Source organism: Petaurus breviceps, unplaced genomic scaffold (genome assembly GCF_028583685.1).
Source record: "Petaurus breviceps papuanus isolate PSGF00001 unplaced genomic scaffold, PetGlider_PUasm1.0 224, whole genome shotgun sequence".
In the NCBI taxonomy this organism is placed as follows: Eukaryota; Metazoa; Chordata; class Mammalia; order Diprotodontia; family Petauridae; genus Petaurus; species Petaurus breviceps.
In genome coordinates this window covers 13,394,075-13,421,884 of record NW_027185887.1, presented here as the reverse complement: position 1 = coordinate 13,421,884, position 27,810 = coordinate 13,394,075, and the positions used below count along the sequence as shown (strand labels likewise).

Sequence of the window (27,810 nt, the reverse complement as noted above, 5' to 3'; positions counted from 1 at the left end):
TGACAGGGCTTCTAATTTCTGTGTTTGCACATAGACTATTCTGTGCCCAGTTCAAGCACCTGGAACCCAGTTAAAAAACCTGATCCAAGAGGTTTTGACCCAAGAATTTTAAGAAGACCTAATTTTGGTTAATGGTCTTTGCAAATGAATTAAGTCATGAGGCACCATTCAAAATGGTTTTGGAACAAATTGTTCTTTAACAAATGGTTCTTTAAACAAGCAAGTACAGATTTATCAAAATTTAACATGTTCTGGATTCCTTTACAGACAAAAGGAAAAGCCTTGGCAGTATGATTTTATATTTTTTCATTCCTCACTTGATTTGATGGTATTGGGGGAGAGGGGGAGGAGAACTTTTTAAAAAGAAAAGTATCTCAGTTTTCTTTTTTGTTATGTTAAACTTCTAGAATGTTTCCATGTTCAAAAACATAAATTATAGTAAGCAATCAGGATTTATATTTATGATTTGGCCAAAGATTCATGTATTCCTTTTCCTCCCCTGTCTTACACCAATAGAATAAAATTCATTTACCAAAAAAAAAAAAAAAGAGGTTGATACAGACTCTCATTATATGGTTTAGGAAGTATTGAAAAAACATATTTTAACCATAATATGTTAAGCTCAACATTCATCCAGTGGGGCTTTCTTAAGCTGGGGACATTCAAAAATAGTTTAAAAAATAATTCTTTGGGAATTTGGTTCTTTAAAAAGAGTTCACAAAGAACTCTAGAAAAATGTGCCTCAGGAGAAGAATCAGGATGGTGGAATAAAAGCAGGGACTTGCTTGAGGTCTCTCCCCAACCTTTCCCCTCACAAATACCTATAGAAATGACCCTAAACAAATTCTAGAGCAACAGAACCTGCAAAATGAGAGAGTGAAACAAATTTCCAACCCAAAGACAGCCTGGAAGGTTGACATGATATGTCTATTGTGCAGGGCTGGGAAAGGAGCACAGTCTAGCATGAATCATGCCAGCACAGATGGGGCCAAAGCCGACCTCAGGGTAATGAATCACTGGCAACTGTGGAATTTTCCAGACTTCTCAACCCACAAACACCAAAGATGACTTAGAAGATCTGGGTCACAAATTTGATAGACTGGACTCTTCTCAGCAATGCAGTGATATAAGTGAACCGCAAAAGACTCATGATGGAAAGAGATGTCTATATCCAGAGAAATAACTAGAAAGAACTGAGTTTGAATCCAGATTGAAGCAAACTACCTGATCTTTTTCTTTTTCTTGTTTGGTTTTATTTCATCTTTACCATTTTTCATTCTATCTGATACAACCCGTCTTTATAACCTGACTAATGTCCAAAGTGAAAGTATTTGCAGATCCTATACTTGATTGTATGCCACCATGGGTGGAGGGGAGGGGAGGAAGGAAGACAGAATTAGAAAATCAAGAAATTGTGGAATTGATTCTTGTAAACTAAAAGTAAACAAACAAATTAATAAAAATTAAAAAAAGCTATAGAGCAGTAATTTTTTTTTGCTTTTTTTTTTTTGGAGGAGGGAAGGTAGGGCAATTGAGGTTGAGTGGCTTGCCCAGGGTCACACAGCTAGTTTTTGCCATTGGGTGTCTGAGGCCGGATTTGGGATCTGTTCCTCCTGACTCTGGTGCCGGTGCTCTGTTTACTGCTCCACCTAGCAGCTCCCTATAACAGCAATTTAAAATTAAAATATATAACAGTTATCATTTAAACTATCTCATATTGCTTAAATGTTGAAATACTCTTGTATCCTGGGTTTAAATCTAACTTGATTATGATGAATAATTTCTGGAAATATTGCTTTGCTAAAATTTGATCTGAAATTTTGCATTATTACTTATTAGTCATATTAGACTATAGTTCTCTTTCTCTGTTTCATCCCTCTCAGGTTTGGGTATCAGGATAATACTTGCCTCATAAAATTAGTAGTATATTTTTAAGAATAATTGATGAAATATAGGTGTTTATTGCTTTTTAAAAGTTTCATAGGGGGCACTGTGTGGCACAGTGGGTGGTGCACTGGCTCTGGAGTCGGGGGACCTGGGTTCAGGTCTGGCCTCAGAGAGTTAACACTTACTGGCTGTGTGACTTTGGGCAAGTCACTTGGCCCTGGTTTCCCTGCCTTCCCCCCTCCAAAAAGCAAAAAAATGAAAGAAAAAAAAAACAATGTTTGATAGAATTTATTTCTGTTTGGTCTAGGAATTTTTTTCTTTAGGAATTCATTTATAACTTAGCCATTTTCTCTTTCTGGGTTGTATTAAGATCTTAACTAGTTCTCAATTTGGCTGATATATAATCAGATACTATTTTTTGTGGTAATTATCTTTATATCCTCAATTCACTGTGAATTCATCATTCTCATTTTTTTTATTTTAACAATTTGGCTTTTTTTTAAATCAAATTAGCCAGTTGATTAATGTGTGGCTCCATTGCTGAAATGATAATGGAAATTTGAAGATTATCCCTGCTCCTTAATAGGCCAAATATAATCACATGGAGCTTGTGGTGAGAAGAGTTTGCTGAATGGGTGAAGCACAGCTGAGAGGAAGCTGGGAGTCAGAGCACTTAGAGCTGGGAAGAGAGAGGATGTGGGCAAGGAGAAAGCTAGTATTGTGAGTGTCTTTTCATGGGAAGGTTTTGGGATAGTGTTGCTCTCTGCAGTGTTACTGTGTATAGATTTTGTTGTTGCTATGATGAAATTGTTTTTTCTGGTGTTGGGATTTGACTTTCTGGTGTCTGAATAAATGTTTTGATTCTGTCTTAAAAAAAAAAAGAAGATCTGGGTCACAATCTTGGGTGGTAGTCCTTGGGTGAGAAGTAGTTCTGGCATGGCAGACCTTGTAATAGCAGTGGAGAGGGAATCCTCACATTTCCAGGGCAGAGAGGGGTGTTTGTGGTCCCTCACAAAACAAAATACAAGTCAGAAGAGAAGTAAATACCTCTTCTTTGATCATACCACCTTGGAAGATCTGAATATTTACAGGTCCCTAAAGCTATCTTTGAAAACAGCTGCAAAAAAACCCAGAAGCTTGGAACAGTTTGCCCTCTACCCTGGAAGTATAGTCCTACCTTAACAAAGAGTTAAAAAGTCAAGTACTTGGCTGGGAAAGTGAACAAACAGAGAGGGGAAAAAACATCAGCCTATAGACTCTTACTATGGTGACAAGGAAGATCAAAACATACAAGTAGAAAAGGAAAACAAAGTGAAAGCTCCTATATTCAAAGCCTCCAGGAAAAATACAAATTGGTCACAGGCCATGGAAGAGATCAAAAAAGATTTTTTAAAATCAAATAGCAGAAGTAGAAGAAAAATTGGGAAGTGAAATAAGAGTAATGCAAGAAATTTATGAAAAATGAGTTGGCAGCTTGCTAAAGGATACCACAAAAATGCTGAAGAAAATAATACCTTAAAAAAAAGAATAACCTAAATGACAAAAGAAGTCCAAAAGCCAATGAGGAGAAGAATGCCTTGAAAATTAGAACTGGCCAAATGGAAAAGGAGATCCAAACATTCACTGAAGAAAATAATTCTTTCAAAATTAGAATGAAGCAAAGGGAAGCCAATGACTTTATGAGAAATCAAGAAATTATAAAAGAAAACCAAAACAATTTTTAAAACTATGAGGCAATATGAAATATCTCATTTGAAAAATAACTGACCCAGAAAAATAGATCCAGGAGAGAGAATTTAAAAATCATTGTGCTACCTGAAAACCATGAACCAAAAAAAAAAAAAAAATGGGGAGGGGGGCTAGATATCATCTTTCAAGAATTTATCAAGGAAAACTGATCTTATATCCTAGAACTAGATGGTAAAATCAAGATATAAAGTATCCACTGATTGCCTCCTAAAGGAGATCCCAAAAGTAAAACTCCCAGGAATATTGTAAACAAATTTCAGAGTTCCCCAGACAAGAAGAAAATATTGTAAAACTCCAGAAAGAGACAATTAAGATATTGTGGAAACACGATCATGATAACACAAGATTTAGCAGCTTCTACATTAAGGGTTTGGATGGCTTAGAATATGATATTCTGGAGGTCAAAGGAGCTAGGATTAAAACCAAGAACCAGCAAAACTGAGTATAATCCATAATAGTAAAAAAAAAATTTGGCATTCAATGAAATGGAGGATTTTCAAGTATTCTTGTTGAAAAGATCAGAGTGGAATGCAAAATTTAGCTTACAAATACAAAAATCAAGAGAAACATGAAAAGGAAAAGAGGAAAGAGAAAACATAAGAGATTTATTAAAAATAAACTATTTATATTTATACATGGAAAGATGATATTTATTACTCATGAGACCATTCTCAGTATTAAGGTGGTTGGAGGGGTGATTTGAATATTAAGGGATGATACGTAAAAAAATAAAATTAAGGGGGAGTAGAAAAAGGACTTCTGCATGGCTCTGGCTTCTACCTCCTCCAATTCATGTAAAAAATTATTCTAGACAAACTTTGGAGCTACAGAACCCACAAAATGACAGAGAGAAGCTAATCTCCCACTGAAGACAGTCCAGCAGGCCCACAAGAAGGGGCCAGCACAGCACTCTGGAAGCCGAGCCCAGCCCCACATGAGTCAGAGGTTTTAGCCTCAGGGCAGCCACAACCAGCCACCAGCTGGAGGGACTTCAGATCACCAGCAGCTGTTGCAGTTCCAGAATTATCAACACATAGATGCTAAAGACAAAGTGAGAAGTCAGTGTAGTGTGAACTTTGGAATCCAGTAGTTTGGGAGTGTGGTCCAGCCTTTATCCCCTAGAGGGAGAAGCTGCTGAGGTGCCATGGCACTGCAGTTGCCACCACATGGCAGCTTAAGCTCTTGGCTTGCAGATTGTAGGGGGACCAAGTGACCAGTCTGAAGGGTAATTGCTATTGCTTTAACCTGCTTGTATCTGGATTGCTATCTAGGGTGGAAGTCCTGGGGTGCATGACCAGCTTACCAGAGTGTGTGGAGGCTCATAGAGGGCACCAAATTAACAGTTCCAGCAGCTGAGAAAACCCCAGCAATTGGGACAAAGCTCCTCTGTCTGGTAAATAGAGTCCTCCTGTGGCAAAAAGCTCAAAAGTCAAGCAATTGAGTGGCAACGTGAGCAAATGAGGGAAGCAGAGCAATTCCACTTTACACTCCTATTTTGGGGAAAAAAGGATCAAAGCATGAAACAGGAGGAAGACAATGAAGTCAATTGGGTATGTAAATCTATTTTACTGTATAGAGAAATAGGGAGGGAGCAGATAAGAGAGTGGGGGATGACAGAGGGGAGGGCAAAATGGAGGAGGCGATAATCGGAAGCAAATGTTTTTAAGGAAGGATAGGGTCAAAGGAGAGAATGGAATAAATGGAGGTTGGAATAGAATGGAGGGAAATATAGTTAGTTTTTCACAACATGACTCTTATGAGAGTGCTTTGCATGACTACACATGTATAGCCTATATTGAATTGCCTTCTCAACGAAGGTGGGTGGGGAGGGAGGAAGAGAGAGAATATGGAATTCAATGTTTTAAAAACAAATGTTAAAAATTGTTTTTATGTGCAACTTGGAAATAGGATATACAGGCAATGGGATACAGAAAACTATCTTGCATTACAGGAAAATAGAGAAATAAAGGGTTGTAAAGAGGGGTTGGGGTAGAAAGAAGAGGGGGCAGATTAGGGGAAGGGATAATCAGAAAGTGCATTAGAGTGGGGGAGGGGAGAGATGGGGAGTAAATTTGAACTCAAAATCTTATGGAAGTCAATGTTGAAAACTAAAAATAAATTAATAGAAAAAATATTTACATATAGAAATAAATAATGCATCTATCTTGACCTTAAAAATAAAGAAAAAAAAATGTGCTTCATGAATTTAAAGTCAAAACCTTGATGTGGGGTGACACATGGCTATGTCTATTAACTGCTATATCCACCAGAAAATAATAAATCACTCCAAAATTTCCCAAGTACTACACTCAAAGTGTCTCATTTGAGTCTCATCACAATCCTATGATGTAGGTATTCCCAATATATGCATGCCTATTGTTCCAGCAAACCCTCCCCTCCCCCCCAAAAAATTAAGGTTCACCTCATAGAAGTTATATGATGGAGGCAACTAGATGGCACAGTAGACAGAATAGTGGACCTAGACTCAGGAAGACCTTAGTATAAATCTAGTCTCAAATACTTATAACCCCTGACCCCTTGCAGAAGTCCCTTAATATCTGTTTACCTCAATCAGTTAATCAAAAAATATTTATTAAACACTTAATATATGATAAGCACTGGGTACCACTTTACTGAATTGAAAAAATGGGGATAACAATTGAATCTTCCTCCCAGAGCTTTTGTAAGGATCAAATGAGATAATCATTGTAAAGTACTATGACAGTGTTCAACACATAGTAGGTGCTATATAATTACTTGCTATTATATTATTATTTTTACATATCCAGGTTTATATAGCAGTACTTGTCTGAAGTGAGGTTCAGTCCGACAATTCAGACACCAATTCCAGCACTCTGTCCACCACATCATGCTTCTTCATAAGTTTAAGACTTGGTTCCTAATATCTTTTGATGTTGTCCAAAAATCTATCCACCCCTTAGAAATGAAGACTATATGACACTAAGGCCATTCAATAGCTGTCAAAGCAAATCTGGAGTCATATGGAAACATGGAAGAATTTCTTAATCAACATGGAGTCTTCTCCTTAATTGGAAAACTTTGAGTGGGCCATAGCATCTATGGATATACCACTTCTGGTGTCATTGTTGCAGTTAACCACATTATTACATAGTCATTTTTCATATTTATACATTATTTTTAAGTCAACCATACTTAGGATTATGGAATGATAGTTTTGGAGATAGCAAAGACATCAATCTTAAAGATTTTGCAGAGAAGGAAACTGAAGCCAAGAAATGTTAAGTGATTTACTCATGGAACTAAGTTGCATTTGAGTCAGGGTCTTCCTGACTTCAATTCCTGACATCTATCCCATATATTATGTTGCATTAATGTTCACCCAGGTAGTAGGCGGAAGATATAGGATTTGAATCCAACTCCTCTCACTTGAAATTCAGAACTCTTTTCCATCTTATGTTGCCTTTTTGATACCAGTTTCTTCTACTTAGTAGATGTTATTTTTAAGTTCAGTTTGAGACATTAGCTTAGTCAAAATATTGTCAACATTTACTGTATATTATATACAGTAGAGAAAGACCTTTGCTATACTGGATATCCTTTAATGATTCTGTGTAATTTTTAATAGTTTAACTTCACCACAGACCTCTTCTAATGCCTCATCATGTTATAAACTTGTCATAAATTATTCTAGTAGAGCACTAGTTTTGTCAGGACTCACAAACTAGAATGGTTCCTAGCAAAGACCCAATGAATATCTATAATCTGGGCACCAGCCCAGATGTGTACTGAAGACTTGTCAAAGGTTGCTCATCAGATGAGGAATAATTTTTTTCCATAGAAACTTGAAAAGAAATTTTCTAGGATACTTATGAGGTTGTAATTTGCATTGTTACAGGAAGCATCCATACTGAGTCACAGACATTTGAGAACACTGAAGTATTGAATTATTTTAATTATTTTCTTTAACATCTTGAAAAAGTGAATTCTGTTGATTGCATCCATCAATATTAAATGTAAGTGAGTCAACTAAAGGAATACTCCTTCAGATGTAGAAAACTCCTTAAGTTAAATATAAATAAGAAACTATTATAAGTAGTCATGAAAGCCACAGCTTATTCCTATAATCACCACGCTAGCATGTTTATTCTTAATGCATCTCCTATTATTGAAAAATCTGTGATTTTTAGCAATGGTGTATTCCACAAAGTCATTTTCTAGTCTTAACACCCCCAGTATCTGTAGACCAACCTCATATTTCTTTTAAAAAATAAAAGTGTATCACAATTTTAATAGTTTTTTTCCCATTTCCACATATATATATACTCTAAAAAGTATTACTTATAATCAAACAATTAAATAATTTTAGAATTAGAAGCAATTATGATTGTTTTTATATGTCTTCAAGATATGGATCACAAGAGTCTCCAAAGCACACACACTCCAAAGCACACAAACATGGGCATGCATGCACACACACACACAAACAAAATATTATATATTGAGCACCAGAAAATAGTGAATGTGAATATACAATAGCATGTAATGACTGTAAATCTGTGGCATACCAAGAGTAAGAATGTTAATGTGTGATAGGAGAAGAAATTGGGTTACTCATGCATTGAGAGAATTATCAGCTTTAATGTTCAATTGCCATTCTCATACTATTAGAATATAAGGAAGATTTCTAGGTGGTACAGTGGCTGGGACCTGGAGACAAGAATACTTGGTTCAAATATAGTATGACACTTACTTGATTTGTGAACCTGAGCAAATCACCTAATCTCTACCTGTCTCAATTTCTGCATCTGAAAAAGGATTAATAACACCTACCTACTAAAATTATTGTGAGGATGAAGTAAGATAATAATTGTGAAGTATTTTGTAAAACACACACATATGTATGTATGCATGTATGTATTTATAGATGTATGTGTAATTTATATATTATATATAATATTATTATTATTATTATTCTAACAAATTAAGTGGACCTGTTAAATAGAGGGAGTAATGGAGAATAGATAGAAATATATGAATTACAATTTGCACTGTTGCAGGGAGCATTCAAAAGAGGACATGAGAGGAGAGGTTCTACTTGAATTTTAACCATTTGAGTATTTCAATATCTATTCTAACGTTATTATTTAATCAAAGAAGCATAGAATTTTAAAGTTAGAAAGGACATCAGTGGTTCATTTCTCCAACACAATCTGACAAAGAATCTTTAATATAACAGATCTAGTATTCATCCAGTCTTTGCTTAAAGACCACCAAATGAAGAAGAAGATACTACCTCTCGATGTAGTCTATTCTTCTTTGGGGTATTTCTAGTTGATACATTTTTTTTCCTGCTATTAAGCTTAAATTTGCGTCTTCATAACCTCTACCCAATGTTCTCAGTTCTTCCTGTAGATTCAAACACAATAAGCCTAACCTTGGTTCTATATGATATTCCTTTACATACTTAAAGACATGCCTGCCCTGTGTTGTCCCTTATACAAGCTAAGCTTACACTATTCTTTAAACTAATCCTCACATGAAATGGATTAAAGACCTTTTATAATTCTGGCTGCCCTGCTCTGAATCCACTAGAGTGCAATCAGAACATAAAAGAGTAAATTGGAACTATCAAGTCCTTATTTCCGGAAGCTATGGCTTTTTCAAAGCCTTCTAAGGTATTAGGATTTATTTGACAACACATCATAGTGCTTGACTTGTCTTGCATCCACAAACTCTGCCTAGATAGTGAACATTTTCTGCATAACTATGCTACCCTTTTAAATATTTTTTTTACTTTATTTTAAATAGTATTTTATTTTTTCTCCAATTACACATCAAGAAAATTATTAGCATTCACTTTTACAAGATTTTAAGTTCCAAATTTTTCTCCACTCCCCTCTTCCTAAAATAGCAGGTGATTTGATTTAGGTTATACATGTGCTATCATGTTAAACATATTTCCACTTTAGTCACAGTTGTGAAAGAGGAACAGATAAAAAGAAAACAAACACTAAAAATATAGGTATCAGCATCATATTTGTCAGAGTGGCTAGGTGGCGCACTGAATAGAGAACCAGTCCTGGAATTAGGAGGACCTGAGTTCAAATTTGACCTCAGACACTAAACACAAAAAAAACTAGCTGTGTGACCTTGGGGCAGTCACTTAACCCCAAATTGACCTCCAAAAAGCAAAATGCAAAAAAACCAAAAGAGAATCATATTTGTGTTAAGAAAGGAGTTTGGTAGGATTCCTTAGAATTCCCTTGTGAACCAATCTGTCCCTGGAGATTTTTTCTTATGCCTTTCATTAATGACATGTTCAAAATATTTCTGGGGTTATTTAGGCATTATATTTCCTGATCTGTTAATCTGGTTAATTTATATTTTCATAATTATTCATAGATTTTGCTCCGATTGTCTGATGTATTGACATATAATTGGGCAAAATATTTCCTAATTATTGTTTGAACTTCTTCATTGGTGCTAAATTTTCCCTTTTCATTTTTTACTGAATATTTGTTTTTCTTCTTTTAAAAAAAATCAAATTAAACATTGGCTTATCTACTTTATTGGTAAAACCAACCATTATATTTATTTAGTAGCTCAATAGTTTTTTTTTCTTTTTACTTCCAATATTATTAATTTCACCATTGATTTTCAGGATTTCCAAGCTGGAGCTACGTGGGGATTTTTTCTTTCTTTCTTTTCTCTAGCTTTGTTTTTTTTTTTAGTTGGATTCCCAATTCATTGATCTTTTTCTGTTTTGTTAAGGCAAGAATGGGAGAAATAAATCTTGCCCTTACACTGCTTTGGTTGTTATTATATTGTTGTTATTCTCTTTAATGAAATTGTTAAATGATTCTATGATTTGCTCTTTGACCCACTGATTTTTTTTTTAAGCAATCAGGGTTAAGTAACTTGCTCAAGGTTACATGGCCAGTTATTTCTGAGTGCGGTGCTGAGTGTCTGAGCCTGGGATTCGATCTCCACGTCATCCTGACACTGGAGCCAGTGCTCTTACTCGCTGTGCTACCTGGCTGCCCCTGACCCACTGATTTTTTAGAATTAGATTATTTAGTTTCCAATTCATTTTTAATCTATCTTTCCACTGTCCTTTGTTGAAGATTATTTTTATTACATTATGTCCCAAAAAGAATACATTTAATTTTTCTTCATTTTATTTTGAAAATTTTCTGCCCTAGACATGGTCAGTTTTTGTGTAGGATCCATGTGCTGCTGAGAAAAAAAAAGAAGGTATATCCCTTTCTCTTCCCATTGAGTTTTCTCCAAAGATCTGTCATATCTAAATTTTCTAATATTCTATTTAACTCCTAAGATATTTTTTTGTTTGGATTAATTAAGTTCTGAGAGGTGACAGTTAAGGTCCTCCACTAACACAGTTTTGCTATTTATTTCTTACTGTAACTAATTTAACTTGTCTTTAATGAATTTGGATGTTATACCACCTGGTACATATATGTTCATTGTCTAAGGTATTTTAGCAAGACCTCGTTTCCTTTATTATCTCTTTTAATTAGGTCTATTTTTGCTTTTGCTTTGTCTGAGATCAGCACTGATACCCCTGATTTTTTTTTGCTTCAACTGAAGCAAAATTGTTTCCCCACTTCTGTCACCCCCTTTTATTTTTCTTTTTAATTCTGGTCTTCTCCTTACAAATATTTGAAATTCTTCTATTTCATTAAATGAGCATTTCCCCCTCAATATATTGTGCTTAATTTTGCAGGGTAAGTGATTCTTGGTTGTAGTCCTAGTTCCTTTGTCTTCTTGAATATCATATTAAATAACCTAGAATCTTTTCATGTTTCAGCTACTAATGTTTCTGCTGTGTAATCCTGATTATGGCTCTCAGATATGTGAATTGCTTCTTTCTGACTACTTGAGGTACTTTTCCTTGATCTGATATTTCTTATATTTGCCTAAATATTGCTTGGTGGTTTTATTTGGCAATCTCTTTTCTGAAGTTATTGGAACATTCTTCTCATGCTTATATTGCCCTCTTGTTCCAGGATATCAGGGGAGTTTTCCTTGATAATTTCTTGAAAAATGCCTATATTTTTCTTTTAACTATGGCTTTAAGGGAGTATAATGAATCTGACATCCTCTTTCCAGGCATCTATTTTCCAGGTCAGTTGTTTTTCCCATGGAGTATTTTACATTTTCATCTTTTTAAATTTTTTGTTTGTTTGTTTGTTTGAGCCATTAGCTTCCATGTGCTTAATTCCAACTTTTAAGGAGTTGTTTTCCTCAGTTAGTTTTTGTAGTTCTTTTTCCATTTATCCAACTGCATTTCTTAAAGAATTGTTTTCTTCTGTGACTTTTTGTATCCCTTTTTCATTTGACCAAGTCTTCTTTTTAAGCAATTATATGCTTTGTTCTAACTGTTGACTCATATTTTCCCCATAATTATTTTGCATCACTCTCATTTCTTTGCCCAATTTTTCTGATACTTCTTTTAAATTATTTTAAGCTGTTTTTTTTAACTTTTCCATGAGTTCTTTCTGGGCTTGAGACCACTTCTCACTTCCTTTGGAGTGTTTTGGTGTTTTGATGTTGTCCTGTTCTGAATGTATGTCTCAGTCTTCCCTGTCACCATAATAACTTTCTATGGTCAGATCATTATTTTGTTGTTGCTGCAATTTGCTCATCCTTTTTGACCTTTTTTCTTTTCTTTTAAATTTGATCTCTGCTCCATGGCTGGAAGGAACATTATCTAAGGCTTCTTGTGTTAGGGGTGGTAGGCCCTGGCTATTTACCTGGTGGTACACTGATGTTGCCCTGAAGCCCCTAGGGGACCCTCGTGTCTGGTGATTTTCTGAGGAGTTGGAGTGGTGGGTGGCATACCCTGCTGGAGGCCATGGGGTCTGTCAGCTTACCTGGTGCTGAGCTGGGCTCCTAGTGTTGTCATCCAAATGGGCTAAGGGCAGTGGGATGTTCCTTAATTTCCTCTGGGATACACTGAAGTACATGGTACTTATGTATACATGTTTGCTTAGGCACCCAAAAGGTTTTTGTCTTCCTGTTTATTTAGTGCTACACTGAAGCAAATGGAGGTATAGCCACAGGATATTGACTATTTGCCCAGGGCGACTCTGAAGCACTGGTGGTTCTCAGAATTGGAGTCTCTCATTCTCCTGGCTTTGCTAAAGAATGTGTTGAGTTATGGTGTTGACAATTGCTTGTGCCACCACACTGGGACTCAGGATCTACTGTTGGCTTGTTGATGTGGGGCTTGAGGCTGGCTTTCTAGGATGCTTCCTGTCCTGGACTGTGCTTCCCTTTTACCCAAGTGAGACAGACCGTTCCTCTCAATCCTTCAAGTCTCCAAGGCTAAAAGATCACTCCACCCTATTTTGTTTTGGATTTTTTTTCTGGTTCTATTTTTCTATGCTTTGGTTTAGGGTGCTATTTTATGGTTGTTTGGAGGTGAATATGGGAGAGTTAATTTTAATCTAAGTGTCAATTTCATTTTCCATTTAAAATTCTCTCATTAAATTCCATATTATTAAAGTCAGAAAAAAGTTTTAGCCTGCCAAAGTCTTTTTCTGTCATCGAGTGTGTGAGTTATCTTTCCCAATTTTGTGTCATCTCCAAATTTGAGGAATATGGAATCTATGCCATTATCCAAGTCACTAATAGATTTTTTTTTAGTTACACAGCACTGGGATAAATAGAAATACTTGGGACAAGACTGAATATATTTTCCCAAATTGGAAACAGACTCTTAGTGACTATTACTTAGTTCTGGACATTCAACAGGTTCCCAAATCCATTTATTTGTATTTTCACCTACCTCACTTCTTCATTTTTTTTCATGAAAACATATGATAAGAGTCAATCAAGTTATCTTTTACTCTCAGTGTGGTTTATTATTTAGAATATTGGAATTAATGTCAGGAAGAAAAGTTGAGTACTGATTTTTCCCCAACACTTATTAGTTATGTGTACATGGAAGAGTAACCTAATCTCTTTCAGCCTTATTTTTATGGAGGGTCTAATAAAATGTGGATAATTCTAGTACCTAATTCACAATATTGTTATGGGACATACATGTGATACTGTGAGTAAAACAATTTGTGGAACTTTTGTTGTTCAGTCATTTTAGTTGTGTTTGATTCTATCCCATAATGGGTTTTCTTGGCAAAGATATTGGAAGGGTTTGCATTTGCTTTTTTAGCTCATTTTACAGATGAGGAACTGAGGCAAACAGGGTCTAGTGATTTGCCCAGGTTCACAGAGCTAGTAAGTTTCTAACATCAGACCCAAACTCAAGAAGATTAGTTTTCTGGACTTTGGGCTTGGCACTTTATCCATGGTACCATTGAGCAGCCACTCTTAACCTTAAAGTAATGTAAGAATATGTATCATCATCATCACCATCACTATCATCATCATCATCATCCTCATCATCCTCATTGTCATGGCTGCACTGCTCTTCAACTCTTCTTTGAACTTCTCCATTTTCCTCAATTATACTTTCCAACTTCCTTTTATGTATTGTCTTCTCACATTAGATTGTAAGATCCTTGAAGGCAGAGACTTCCTATTTATTTGTATTTTTAGTGCGTAGCTTAGTGCCTGACCCATAATAGGTCAATGATCATTGATCGACTACATGCATGATGGACTGGAGCAAGTAGAGATTGAATCAGGAGCATCAATCTGTGGACTATTTCAGTAGTCTAGTAAAGAGGTCATGAGGTACTGAAGTAGGTTAGCAAGTGTATGAATGGAGAGGAAAAAAAAAACATGTCCAAAAGAAGTTACAGGAAAAAATTACCGGTTTTATCAACCATTTGAATAAGTGACTGAGAGTGAATAGTTATATTCATATTCATATTCAAATATAGAATTAAATGAAAATTAACAAACCAGGGCAACTAGAAGCATGGTGATGCCTCAGTGATAATAAGGAAATTCAAAAGAGAAGTTTATTTCATGGGGAAAATGGATTCCATATAGGATATGTTGATTTTGAGAAGCCTACACACATCCAGTGGGAAATGCTCAGTAGACAGTTGATTATATAGGACTGGTCCTCAGAACAGAACAGAGAAAGACATATAGATATAAGCATTGTCTGCATAGTAATGTTGTAGTTGAATCAATTGTGAACAGACAAGATCACCATGTGAGAGGTCAAAGAGAAGAGGACCCAGGCTAGAGCCTTGAGGGAATATGTCTTTGTATTTCCTTTCTCCCTGGGTAATCTAATATTCTGACAGCAAAGGTATAATGGCAAGCAAAGTAATACTTTGCTGCTTGTTTCATCTATTCAAGTGCCTCTGAGCCTTACCTTTGATTGTATCAAAAGTCTTTGTTGGAAACAGTATATATTTTACTGCCCTTAATTGGCCTACTGGAATTTGGAGACCTTCCCTGCAGCTAATAGGCTTAACATCATCACATGGAGACCAAAGTGGGAGGAGTTTGATGAAAGAGTAGAACAGGAAGTGTGGAAAAGGAAGGAGTACAGCAGAGAAAAGCTAGAACAGAGAGGGGACCAAGCAGAACTGAGAGGGAGAATGTTTGTGATGCCAGCACTTTAGCATTCTGTTTGTTGTTTTGTCAGAAAAAGTACTCCATCAGTTGTTCTTAGATAGAAGTCCTGAAAAAGGACTTTAGTGCTGTTACAGCAACCCTGAAAGAAGGCTTTACTGTTGTTACAGTAGTCCTGAAAGAGGACTTTACTGCTTTACAGAAGTCCTGGAACTTTACTGTTGATTTGTGTTTGATTTCTCAGACAGAAGCCTTATCTGGTGATTTGTGTTACTTTGTCAGACAGAAAGTACATTGAAGTGATAGTGCCAGCAATATGTGTAAATATTATTGTAACTCTGTTAGGCTTAAGATGTGTAGATATTGTTGTAGTTCTGTTAAACTTTGTCTTCCTAAAAACAAAAACTTCAAAGAGCTTGGAGTGGAACAGTCTTTGTAAGTTGAGGTATGAAACAAAAATGGACAGCTGCCTACCTGTGAGTCAAGGCAAGAGCTGGGAGCCTCGAGTTAACATGAAAGAGGACTTTATTTGGGTACTCTGTATTGACTGATGAAATTGTGATTTATGCTGATGTAGGGGTGGGTTGTATTTGTACTTTTTGCTATCTCTTACGGATGAATGGTTTATGGATGATTGGAAACCAGCCTTGAGTCAAAATGAAAGAAGACTTTCCTTGGACACTCTGTATTGACTGAGGAAATTGTGATTTACTGTGACTTAATGGTGGATGTTTAAGACTATGTGGTCACCTTAGTAATAAATTGTTATGGTATATTGTTGAGAATGTTGTGTTTTAATTTCTTGAATGTTTTGCTTAAGTTTATTGCTGAATAGAGTTCTCTATACTATGTAATTAGATCCTCAGTTATTCACAGCAGCAGTCCTGAGAAGGGCTGCTTGTGATTGACTTCACAAAAGGTAATAATGAATACCGTGTTTCCCCAATAATAAGACCGAAAATAAGCCCTCCCCTTACTGTGTAAGATTCCTCTAAAATAAGCCCTCCCCTGAAAATAAGCCCTATTGAGATTGCTACAATAGTGAAGGTGATCCCCTGCGCTACACGCTACATTACGGTATCCTCTGTATGCACCATTCTCCCCCCCCCCCCCCGTGAAACGCACGCCGCTCTCCGAGCTGCATCCAATCAGAGCTGCAGCAGTGAGTGCGTCATCCTGTTCTTCCCCAGTGATTTGCTTATTGAATAAAGGTACATTTTTTTGTTCATATTTACCTGTTTATTAAAATTTCTGTCAATGTTCATTAAAATAAGCCCTCCCCTGAAAATAAGCCCTCTGGTGTTTTTCTGTCCAAAAAATTAATAAGACAGTGTCTTATTATCGGGGAAACACGGTAGTAGTAAAGTATTGAGATGAAGGCTAGATCTGTGATTTCATTTATATTAGGGACTACTAGTTGAAGAAATTCCATTTACCAATGCAGATTAGCACTTTTTTTTTTGTTTGTTTTTTGGAGGGCAGTTGGGGTTAAGTGATTTTCTCAAAGTCACATGAGTAGTAAGTGTGTCAAGCATGTGAGGCCAGATTTGAAATCATGTCCTTCTGACTCCAGGGCCAGTGCTTTATTCACTGTGCCACCTAGCCACCTCTTGGGTTAGCACTTTCTCTGCAATGTAGAGTATTAAACTAGTTGCTCTGAGTACTTAGAGAGAAAATGACGGAGTTAGAGTCACATAGCTACTATGCATCAGAAGTAACACTTGAGGCAGTGGAGCCAAGATGGTGGAGTAGAAGCATGACCTTCCGTGGCTCCAGCTTCCACCCTCCCCAATCCATGTAAAAAGGGGTCTCTAAACAAACTTTGGAGCTGCAGAACCCACAAAATGACACAGAGAAGCTAACCTCCCGCTAAGGACAGCCCAGCAGGCCTGCAGGATTCGGGGAGCACAGCACTCTGGCAGCCGAGCCCAGCACCACGCCAAGGCTTTAGCCCCAGGGCGGGCCTGAGCAGCTGCCAGCCAGAGGGACTCCAGATCAGCAGCAGCTGTGGCCGTTTCCAGATTTATCAATACATAGATGTAAAGGACAAGGTGAGAGGCCAGTGCAGTCTGGACTTTGAGACCCAGTAAGTGGGAGTGCTTGGCTTTTACCCCCTGGGGCAAGAAACCGCTGAGACAGCGGCACAGCCTGCCAGCGCCACTTGGCGGCTTCAGCTCCTGGCCTGCAGAGTGTAGGGGGACCAAGCACCAGTCTGAGGGGTAATCGCTTTAGCTTTAACCTGCTTGGATATGGACTGCAGTCTAGGGAGGAGGTCCTGGGATGTGTGTCCAGCTTGCCAGAGCATGTGGAGACCTCAGAGAGGGCACCCATCTAATACCTCCGGCAGTTGAGAAAACCCCAGCGTTTGGGACGAAAACTCCCCTGTCTGGTGGCAGAGTCCTACTGTGGCAAAAAGCCCAAAAGTCAAATAAGTGAGCGCCAAAATGAGCAGGCAAAGGAAACAAAGCAGACAGAAGATTCCAACATTACACTCCTATTTTGGGGATAAGAAGGAGCAAGGCATGGAACAGGAGGAAAACAGTGAAGTCAAAACTCCTGCACCAAAAGCTTCAAAGGAAAATACAAGCTGGTTACAGGCCATAGAGGACCTTAAGAAGCAGATAAGAGAATTGGAGGAAAAATTGGGAAGAGAAATGAGAACAATGAAAGAAAATTATGAAATGAGAGTCAACAACCTGATTGAAGAAAATAATATCTTAGAAAACATACCGACTCAAATGGCAAAGGAGGCTCAAAAAGGCAATGAGGAGAAGAATGCCTTAAAAAGTCGAATTTGCCAGATGGAAAAAGAATCTCAAAAGCTCACTGAGGAGAATCATTGCTTCAGAATTAGATTGGAGCAAATGGAAGCTAATGACTTTATGAGAAACCAAGATGCTGTTAAACAGATCCAAACAAATGAAAGAATAGAAGGCAATGTGAAATAGCTCATGGGAAAAACCACTGACCTGGGAAATAAATCCAGGAGAGATAATTTAAAAATTATTGGACTACCTGAAAGCCATGACCAAAGAAAGAACCTAGAAAGCATCCTCCAGGAAGTTCTTAAAGAAAACTGCCCTGATGTTTTAGAATGAGAGGGCAAAATAGAGGTTGAAAGAATCCACCGATCACCTCCTGAAAAAGATCCCAAAAAGAAAACTCCTAGGAATATTATAGCCAGGTTCCAGAATTCCCAGATTAAGGAGAGAATATTACAAGCAGCCAGGAAGAAACAATTTGAATATTGTGGAAACACAATCAGGATAACCCAGGATCTGGCAGCTTCTACACTGAGGGATTTGAAGGGCTTGTAATGTGATATTCCAATGGTCAAGGGAGCTGGGATTAAAACCAAGAGTCACCTACCCAGCAAAACTGAGTATCATGTTTCAGGGGAAAATATGGTCATTCAGTGGAATACAGGACTTTCAAGCATTCTTGCTGAAAAAACCAGAGTTGAATAGAAAATTTGACATTCAGATACAAGAAGCAAGAGAAGTATGAGAAGGTAAACAGGGAAAAGAAATCATAAGGAACTTATCAAAGTTGAACTATTAACATTCCTACATGGAAAAACAATAATTGTAACTTACGAAACTTTTCTCAGTAGTTGAAGGGATTAGAAATTATATATATATATATATATGTATATATATATATGTATATATATATATGTCTTTGTATGAGGGTATGCAGGCATATGAATACATATGTGAATGTGTGTATATATGTTTACAGGTATACATAGAGGGCACGGGACCAATTTAATAGGAAGGGATGATATTTAAAAGGTGAAATTAAGAGGTGAGAGGAATATAATGAGAGGAGATGGGGAGAGACAGATTGGGGCAAACTCTCTCATATAGAAGAGGCAAAGGAAAATGGTTACAATGGAGGGGAAGAATAGGAAGGCAAAAGGGAATGGGTCAACCTTATTCCCATTGAATCTGGCTTGAGGAGGGAGGGAAATACACACTAAATAGGCGATCTCACCCTCCAGTAGAATGGGGGGGAAGGGGATGAGAAGGGGGATGATGGAAGGGAAGGCAGGCTGGGGGGGAGGGAAGTTAGAAGCACCCACTTTTGAAAAGGGACAGGATCAAAGTAGAGAATAGAACAAGTGGGAGGTGGGATAGGAGGGAGGGAAATATAGTCAGTCCTTTTACAATACATCTACTATGTTATTGTTTTGCATTAGCTGCACATGTACAACCTATACTGAACTGCTTGTCTCCCCAGTGGGGGTGGGTGGTGGTGGGGGGGAAGGGAATGAATCTGGAATTTAAAGTTTTAAAATCAAATATTCAAAAAAATATTTATATATATATAAAATATATATATGTGTGTATATATATGTATACTATTATTAATACCATCTTACATGTAATTAAGAAATGATATACAGGCACTGAGGCATAGAGATCCACTGGAAAAGTCGAAACGGGTATGGGAGAAAATATAGGAGAGAGCAGATTGGAGGTAGGGTTATCCTGTGGGACTGCTGTTTTGGGGGATGGGTGGGGGAAAAACGGGGAGAAAATTTGTAACTCAAAATCTGGCGGAAACGAATGATGTAAATCAGAAGTTACTAAAGCATTTTAAAAAAAAGAAGTAACACTTGAATGCAGACTTCTTGTCTCTGAAATTGGCTCTCTATCCAATATGCCCCATTACCCATCGTGCTACTAGACAAATATCTCACCTAGGACATAGTAGAAATAATCATATTGATGATACATAGCAGTTACCAATACATGGAACACCAATAAATTTATTGGACCCTTGACAGAAATCAAATCCCCAAGAAGATTAAGTACAATGTTGGATTTGCAGAGGGAGGAGGTGAATTCCAGAGAATAGATAAATGCCTTAAGGGATGTTCAGGTGAGCAGGGGTACAGGAGCATCCTTGAGTAGTCAAGAGAGAAAGGTAGAGGATACTGGGCTTCTCAGGGAATCCACATACAAAAAGTATCTCCTTAAGCATTTCCCCAATATTCAGCTCTGCAGAGATAGATAATATTCCCAATTAAGTGAGCATGGTGGAGTAGGCAAGAGGATGCTCTTAACCACCCCTGTTTGGTGTACATTACCCTCGTTGTGCCCTCTCCTAACTGGGAGTTACAATAACACTCACAGAGAGATTCAATTAATTTAACAAATTATCAGTTTGTGTCATTTCTTCTACATGCTGTAACATGCACACAAAGCATTTCTTTGTGATCCAGCAGCTGTCCCATCCTCAGCTCACAGCTTCATTAATCATGCACTCGGCATGTTATTGTCTAAATTACAGCACCATTTGAGATGGGAAAAACATTGGGAAGGAAATGTTGCTTACACTTTGAAAGCAGGAATGGATTACAAATGAGTGCTAGAAAACAGTTTCTTGAATTGGTGATGAGCTCATAAAAAAAAAGATGCTGCCACCCACAAACAATACAGTTGTTTTCTCCTTTCTCCTCCAGACATCTTTTGGCAGGATTCTATAGACAACTACTCAGGTGCAAGCTGAGCATGAGAGAGGGCTTTTGCAAAGGGCTAAGGGCTAGTGTAGTAAAAGGAAAAAAATGCAGACTGTTAGGGTCTCCTCTAATGTGTCCATTAGTTCATCTATTATATGATGATGAGGGAAATCAGAGTAGAAGGAATTCAAACCAGTACCTTTTGCTATTGATCTCTACTTTTAGGAAAAGTAGTGGGTTTGGGATAATTTTCATTCTTTGTGCATGTTATAATGGAATTGGCAAATATTGCTGCAATCATATGTAGTGAGCATAATGTTGTGGACCAAAGAAGGTTAACTTTGCTCTATGTTTCTCTGTTCTTGCCAAAGACTAATCCCATGGTCTTCTGTCCTGGAGAGAAGTAGATGTTTTAATGAAAATAAAAATTGATTCCCAGTTCACATGGTGCCTTTGCTTAGGCTCTATCTTTTGTGTATTCACAAAGTAAAAATGCTTTATGTTTGGGAAATTTTAATTATGCCACAAAGTTTTTGAATTGATTGGCCAGACTATGTAGTACTATGGTAACCCCAGTACTACGTAATGAAAGAGCAAGAGACCTGTTTCAAGACGGCCACCATATATAAGGCCCTCTGCAGGCACCTATTGATGTAGAAAACCACAAATCAGGAACATTCTATCTCTATTTATTTTATTAAATTTACATGATTGCATTTTAATCTGGTTCATGGCCCTACTCAGGAACATTGGGGTTTTTAATATGCCCTATAGGACATGTGTTTGACACCTCTGCTCAAGAGAAAGATCTGTAAAGCTAAAACATTTATTTGTTTTTCAAGAATGATCAGAATAGTTCATAGTCACACCTACAATACATTAAAGTAACTGCATCAAAGAGAAGGCTGTTTCTTTGAAAATTGCCCTTAAGAGAGCTGGGAAAGCCAAGGATTTCAAGGAGGAGGAAGATGAAAATGAAAAGGAGCAAGATGAATAGGAGAAGGAGAAGGAAGTATCTGTCAAAAAAGCACCAGGAAAGAGGAAAAAGGAAAGGGGCAAACAGAAAGTGATCAGCTAGATGGCTTAGTGGATAGGAATACTGGATCCGAAGTCAGGAAAACCTAGATTCACATTATCTTCAGAAACTATCTGTGTGAACCTGGGCACATCATTTAGCTTATGTTTGCCTTAATCTGCTGGAGAAGGAAATGGCAAGTCACTCCAGTATCTTTGCCAAGAAAACTTCATGGATGATATGGCCCATGAGGTCATGAAGAATCAGACACAACTGAATTCATTCAACAACAATAACAACAAAGAAAAGACCCCTCCCCCCAAAAAAAAACAAGAAACAGAAACTGGAAGCTGAAGCATCTACGAATTTTTGACAAAATTACTTATGAACTAAAAACTGGCATCATACAAAAAAAAGAACCTTACTCTTGTGGATATCTTCATTGTCACTACCAGAAAGTTTGGCTATGTGGAATCTGAATCAGCTAAAGACATAGAAAAGGCTCTAGAAGTTAACGGTTCCAAAGTGCTTAACTCTGAAATTAAGATAGTAAAAGCAAAAGAGAACAAATAAAATCAAGATATAAAGATACACTTAACCAATTATCTGAAGCATAAAGTAACTAAAGAGGAGTGCAAAGAAGTATTGAAAGAGACTATTAAGGTCAGACTGATCTGCACCAAGGATGGGATACTCAAAGTAATTGCCTACATTGAATATAAGACAGAAGTAGGCATGGTAGAGAAATAGGGAAGCAATACTGACGGTCAGGCACTCATTCTAGACTACACAGAGGAGAAAAGAAAAGTATAAGAAAATTTGGAAAGAGGGAAGAACAATTCTTCAAGTGGAAACAAAAAGAAGCCAGCAGTCCACTCTGGTGCTGAATAACTTTCCTACAACCCCACTGAAGAAAGTCTGCAGGAACTGCTTGAGAAAACAATGTCTATCAGCTTCCCCCAGATTAACCAAGGTCAATCTAAAGGGTCTGTATTCATTGAATATGACTCTGTGAGAGATGGAAAATAAGCTTTGAATTCTTATAACAATATGGAAATTGAAGGCAGAGTCAAATGGCTGGAGCTAAAAGGACAGAAGAGAGGTAATGCCACACCAAGGAGCCAGTTCTATGAAACTTTGTTCTTGCATGGTCTATCCAAAGACATGACGAAAGAAACATTTAAAGATGTGTTTCATGACTGTAGGTGCCAGGATAGTCAAAAAGAGAGAGACAAGGTGATCTAAAGCAGTGCATCTTAAACTGTGGGTCATTATCCCACATGGAGTTTCAAAAAATTTGGCCACAGTAAAAGGTCTCTGAATGTGCAGTAACCAGAAATTAATTAAAATCAAACACATAATGAATTAAAGGTGTTTCTGGCAGTCCTGGGCCATGTTGTCTCTCAAGATTTCACTGCAGGCTTACCGTGTTTCCCCGATAATAAGACACTGTCTTATTAATTTTTTTGGACAGAAAAACACCAGAGGGCTTATTTTCAGGGGAGGGCGTATTTTAATGAACATTAACAGCAATTTTAATAAACAGGTAAATGTGAACAAAAAAATGTACCTTTATTCAATAAGCAAATCACTGGGGAAGAACAGGATGATGCGCTCACTGCTGCAGCTCTGATTGGATGCAGCTTGGAGCGCGGTGTGCGTTTCACGGGGGGGGGGGGGCGGGTGTATAGAGGGTACCGTAATGTAGTGTGTAGCATAGGGGATCACCTCCACTACAGTAGCAATCTCAATAGGGCTTATTTTCGGGGGAGGGCTTATTTTAGAGGAATCTTACACAGTAAGGGGAGGGTTTATTTTCAGGATAGGTCTTATTATCGGGGAAACATGGTAGTTCTGAACACAAAGCCTGCCCACTTTGCACTTTGCAAGCCTTCAGGCCATGCAACACCAATAAATGCTGCCAAAAGGTGAAAAGGGGTCAGGAGTAGAAACAGTTTAAGAAGCCCTGATCTAAAGGGTTGGGTTTAGGGGACTTTAACTCAGAAATAATAGCTAAACATGTTAAAGAGGCCATGAAAAACAGGGAGATTAATGGAAACAAAGTAATTCTAGACTGGGCTAAGCCCAGTGGCTTTGGAGGCCAAGGGCACAGTAACGGAGGTGGTAGTGGAAGTTTTAGTGGCTGAAGAGGCAGTGGCTTAGGCCACGGAGGCTTTAGTGGCAGAGGTGGAGGAAACTTTGGAGGTAGAGGTGGTTTTTGAGGGCATTGAGGAGGAGGAAACAAGAAATCACATAGAAAGAAAATGAAGTTTGCATAGCTTCTCCGCCTTCTCTTTCCCCCTGCTATTTGAATGGACTCTGGGAGTTTTACCCTGTTGTCTAATCATTGAAAGATCCTTCTGTGGACATTCCAAGACAAATGTACAGACTGGAAGTAGTCTTGGAAAAACCTGGATGACATTTCAAGGGAGAAAACATGTTGCTTTTTTTTCCTTTTGCCTTTTTTTTGAGGGGGGAGGGCAGAGCAGTTGGGGTAAAGTGACTTGCCCAAAGTCACACAACTAATTAGTGTTGAGTGTCAGAGACAGGATTTGAACTCAGGTCCTCCTTATTCCAGGGCTGGTGCTTTATTCATTGCAAAACATGTTGGTTTTGACAGGATATATGTTCAGTAAACTTTTTGTACTGACAAGTGATAGATGTGCGAAATAACCATTTGGTCTATGAGTTTTTCTTGAGTTTTTAATGTTGTGCCCCAGGTATAAAACCATTTTTCTACCAAAAAAAAGGGTAAGAGAAGCACAACCCATCTCTCAGGGCCCACACAGTAGATAACTGACAGATTGACACATTTAAATTCATTAAGTGGTTGGATACACTGAGACAAAAGACAGGAAGAAAATCAAACTTTTAAAAATATCACACCAAATATTTTATTGCTTCAAGTAAACAGGGACCCATCAAGTGTATTCATTTTTACTACAATCCTATAGGGAAGAAAATACTGAGCATCATGTTGCAATTTGCCAGATGTTTCCATATTATTTTTTCTCTTCCCTTCACAGTTGAATTAATCACTTCCAATGGGTCAAACTGTAATGAATGGGAAAATAACATGTATATAGCAGATTTACAAATAATAATAATAGTACTAACTTTTAAAATAAAATCATTCCTACTAAGGCATATCAACTATGGAGAAGTTATTGAATATATGAATTAGTCATAAAAATGAAGAGGAACTCAATCTCCTACACACTTTCACAGTATTTCCCTCCTACTCAAATTAGCATGCATTATGTTTTCTTAATTGCCAAAGTACAGGCATATGCATGGATGCACAAAGGGACAATGATACCTAATCAGCAAGCACTCATATGAAGATAATGTAAAACATATTTGGCACATCTACCTTATGTTACTATCAACATGACTGATGAAAAAGTAGTTTTATTGTATTCCATCTCCCTGTTATCTGTCTTGCCAAGTCCCTTAAATGCTGGGGTGGGGGGTGTGATTCTTGAGTATGACAGGAGTTTCTACCTTTTCTTGATGAAGAGCTACTTTAAATTTTTTATGCCAAATTCACAAGGAGTTGCCATAGGAGTGGACAATGGTGTTTCACAGGAGGACAATGAGAGCACAAATTAGGATAAGGTGGTTGTAACTGCTTCCTGTAATGTCCCCTTTCTGTCGGGAATCTCTGAGAAATACAGACAAGAGGCCATGTCAATAGCAACTGATTTAGAGATCCTCTAATTAATTAGCTTAGAATTCTATGTGGATATGGTGATCCACTGATTGGGGAGGCTTGAATTATACTGACTGAAGCTGAGTTGAGGCTATGATCCATGGCAGAAGACAGCATCTTTCACTATATAGAAAGCAAAAGGCAACTTTGAGTTCAGTGCCCAATAATTTGTAGTAAAACCTATTTTTCTCAATTACTGAAGCCATAATGAAATTGACTGATGCCAGAAGTAAGTGGGCACTTCACACAAATAGAAGAGGGAGACCAACTGCATTACAAATCAATAATAGTCAAATGCATTCAAGAATCAGCCAATGAAGGGAAATGAAGAGCAAAGACATCCTCCACCCCTGCTGAACACATATACACACAAAGTTTTCCTCTCATGTCAAATCACTGAGCAAAATAAATATCATTTCATTGAACCCTAACCTGGATGAGCTCATACATTCTTCCCACATTTCAGACTTTCTTGATATGACTGTGATTTGATTTATTTCCTATTTTTTGTAAGAAAACCAAATCCTGGAATGTCCACTTCCTTTCAGAGACATCTAGATTCTGACAAGAAATAAAATGGAATGGTTCCTTTTAGCAAGATGTGGTTTCGTTGCTTATCTGTTTTAATTAGTCTGTTTTGGCTCTTTGTCTAAAATCAAGATTGTCAACTCAGACTTTTTTTTTTAACTTCCACTGAAACCTAATAGATTCTGATCCTGTCCCTTACCTTTACTCTGTCTTTGTCTCTGGGCTTCAAGTGTGTTTCTTGTAAGCACCATATTATAGGATTCTAGTTTTTGAACTCTGATATTTGCTTCTGTTTGTGGGAGAATTCATCCCTTTCACATCCACAGTTATGATTACTACCTGTATATTTCCCACCACCCCATTCCTTCTCCTGTTTGTCCTCTCTCCTTTTACCCTTTCCCTCCTCACCACAGTTTTGCTTTTGTCTGCCACTTCCCCTTATCTGCCCTGCTTCTGTCAGTATCCTCCCACCACCCTTTATTTAATCTCTTCCCCTTATACTTCTCTTTTGGGAAAGATAGATTTCCATATTCTACTGATTGTGAATATTATTCCCTCTCAGCCAATTAGTATTAGTATACGAGAGAAAGTTTCAAGTGATGCCCATCACCCGACATCCCATTTTTACCTCCACTATAAATGTCTTTCTCACCTCTTCATGAGGGACATTTTGACCAATTCTACCTCTCCCTTCCTTCTGCACCCTTTGTATTCCTCTTTCTCATCCCTTAATATTTTTTTGTCATTCCCTTAAATTCACTTTATACCTGTACCCTCTGTATATGTATATTCCTTCTATCTGTACTACTAGTGGTACAATTTTTAAGAGTTACAAGTATCATCTTCCTATGTAGGAATATATAAAGTTTTAGCTCAAAGATGTTTTTTTTCCTTTTTTACCTGTTTATGCTTCTCAAGGATCTTGATATTGAAGTTTAATTTTTGGTTTAATTCTGGGATTCTCCATAGGAAGGCTTGAAATCTTACTATTTCAGTGAATGTTCATATTTTCCCTTGATGTATTATGCTTAATTCAACCATATTCATGATTCTTGGTTATAGCTCTAGCTCCTTTGCCCTCCAGTATACCCAGTATATTCAATGACCTTCAGTCCTTTAATGTTGTAGCTGTCAGGTCCTGTGTCATTCTCATTGTGACTCCTCAACATTTGAATTGTTACTTTCTGGTTATTTGTAACATTTTTTTCCTTGACCTGGTAATTCTGTAATTTGAGTATAATGTTCCTTAGAGTGTTGTCTTTTGGGATCTCTTTCCTGAGATGATCAGTGGATTCTTTCAATGCCTATTTTGCCCTTTCATTCCAGGACATCAGGGCAGTTTTCCTTGATAATTTATTGAAAGATGCTATCCAGGACTTCATTCCAATTAGGACTTTCAGGTAGTGTGCTGATTTTAATATTGTTTTTCCTAGCTATGTTTTCCAGATCAGTTGTTTTTTCATGAGTTATTTTACATTTTCTTTCATTTTTTTCATTATTTTAAATTTGTTTGATTGATTCATGGTGTCTCATACAGTCATTAGCTTCCACTTGTTCAATTATTACTTTTAATGTTTTATTCCCCTCAATTAGCTTTAGTACTTTCTTTTGCATATGGCCAATTGTATTCTTTGAGGAGGTGTTTTTTTTCCCTTCATGGATTTTTGTTTCTACTTTTCCATTTGGCCAATTCTATTTTTAAGCAGTTTTCCAGGCTACTGATTCTTTTTTTCCCCAAAATTCTCTTACATTATTCTCTTTGCCCATTTTTATTTCTACCTCTCATTTGATTTTTATTTCTTTATAATTATTTTTTCTTTGTTTATTTTTAAATATTCATTTAAACAAGATTTTGAGTTATAAATTTTCTCCCCATCTTTCCCCTAAACCCACCCCAAAATAGCAAGCCTACTGAATACCCCTTTCCCCAGTCTGCCCTCTCTTCTATTCTTT

At 37.2% G+C, this 27,810-nt stretch overlaps 1 pseudogene; it reads left to right on the top strand.

Moving 5' to 3' along the window:
• The first annotated feature begins 963 nt into the window (after window positions 1-963).
• On the top strand, window positions 964-22,862 carry LOC138166501 (nucleolin pseudogene; annotated as a pseudogene).
• Window positions 22,863-27,810: the final 4,948 nt, after the last annotated feature.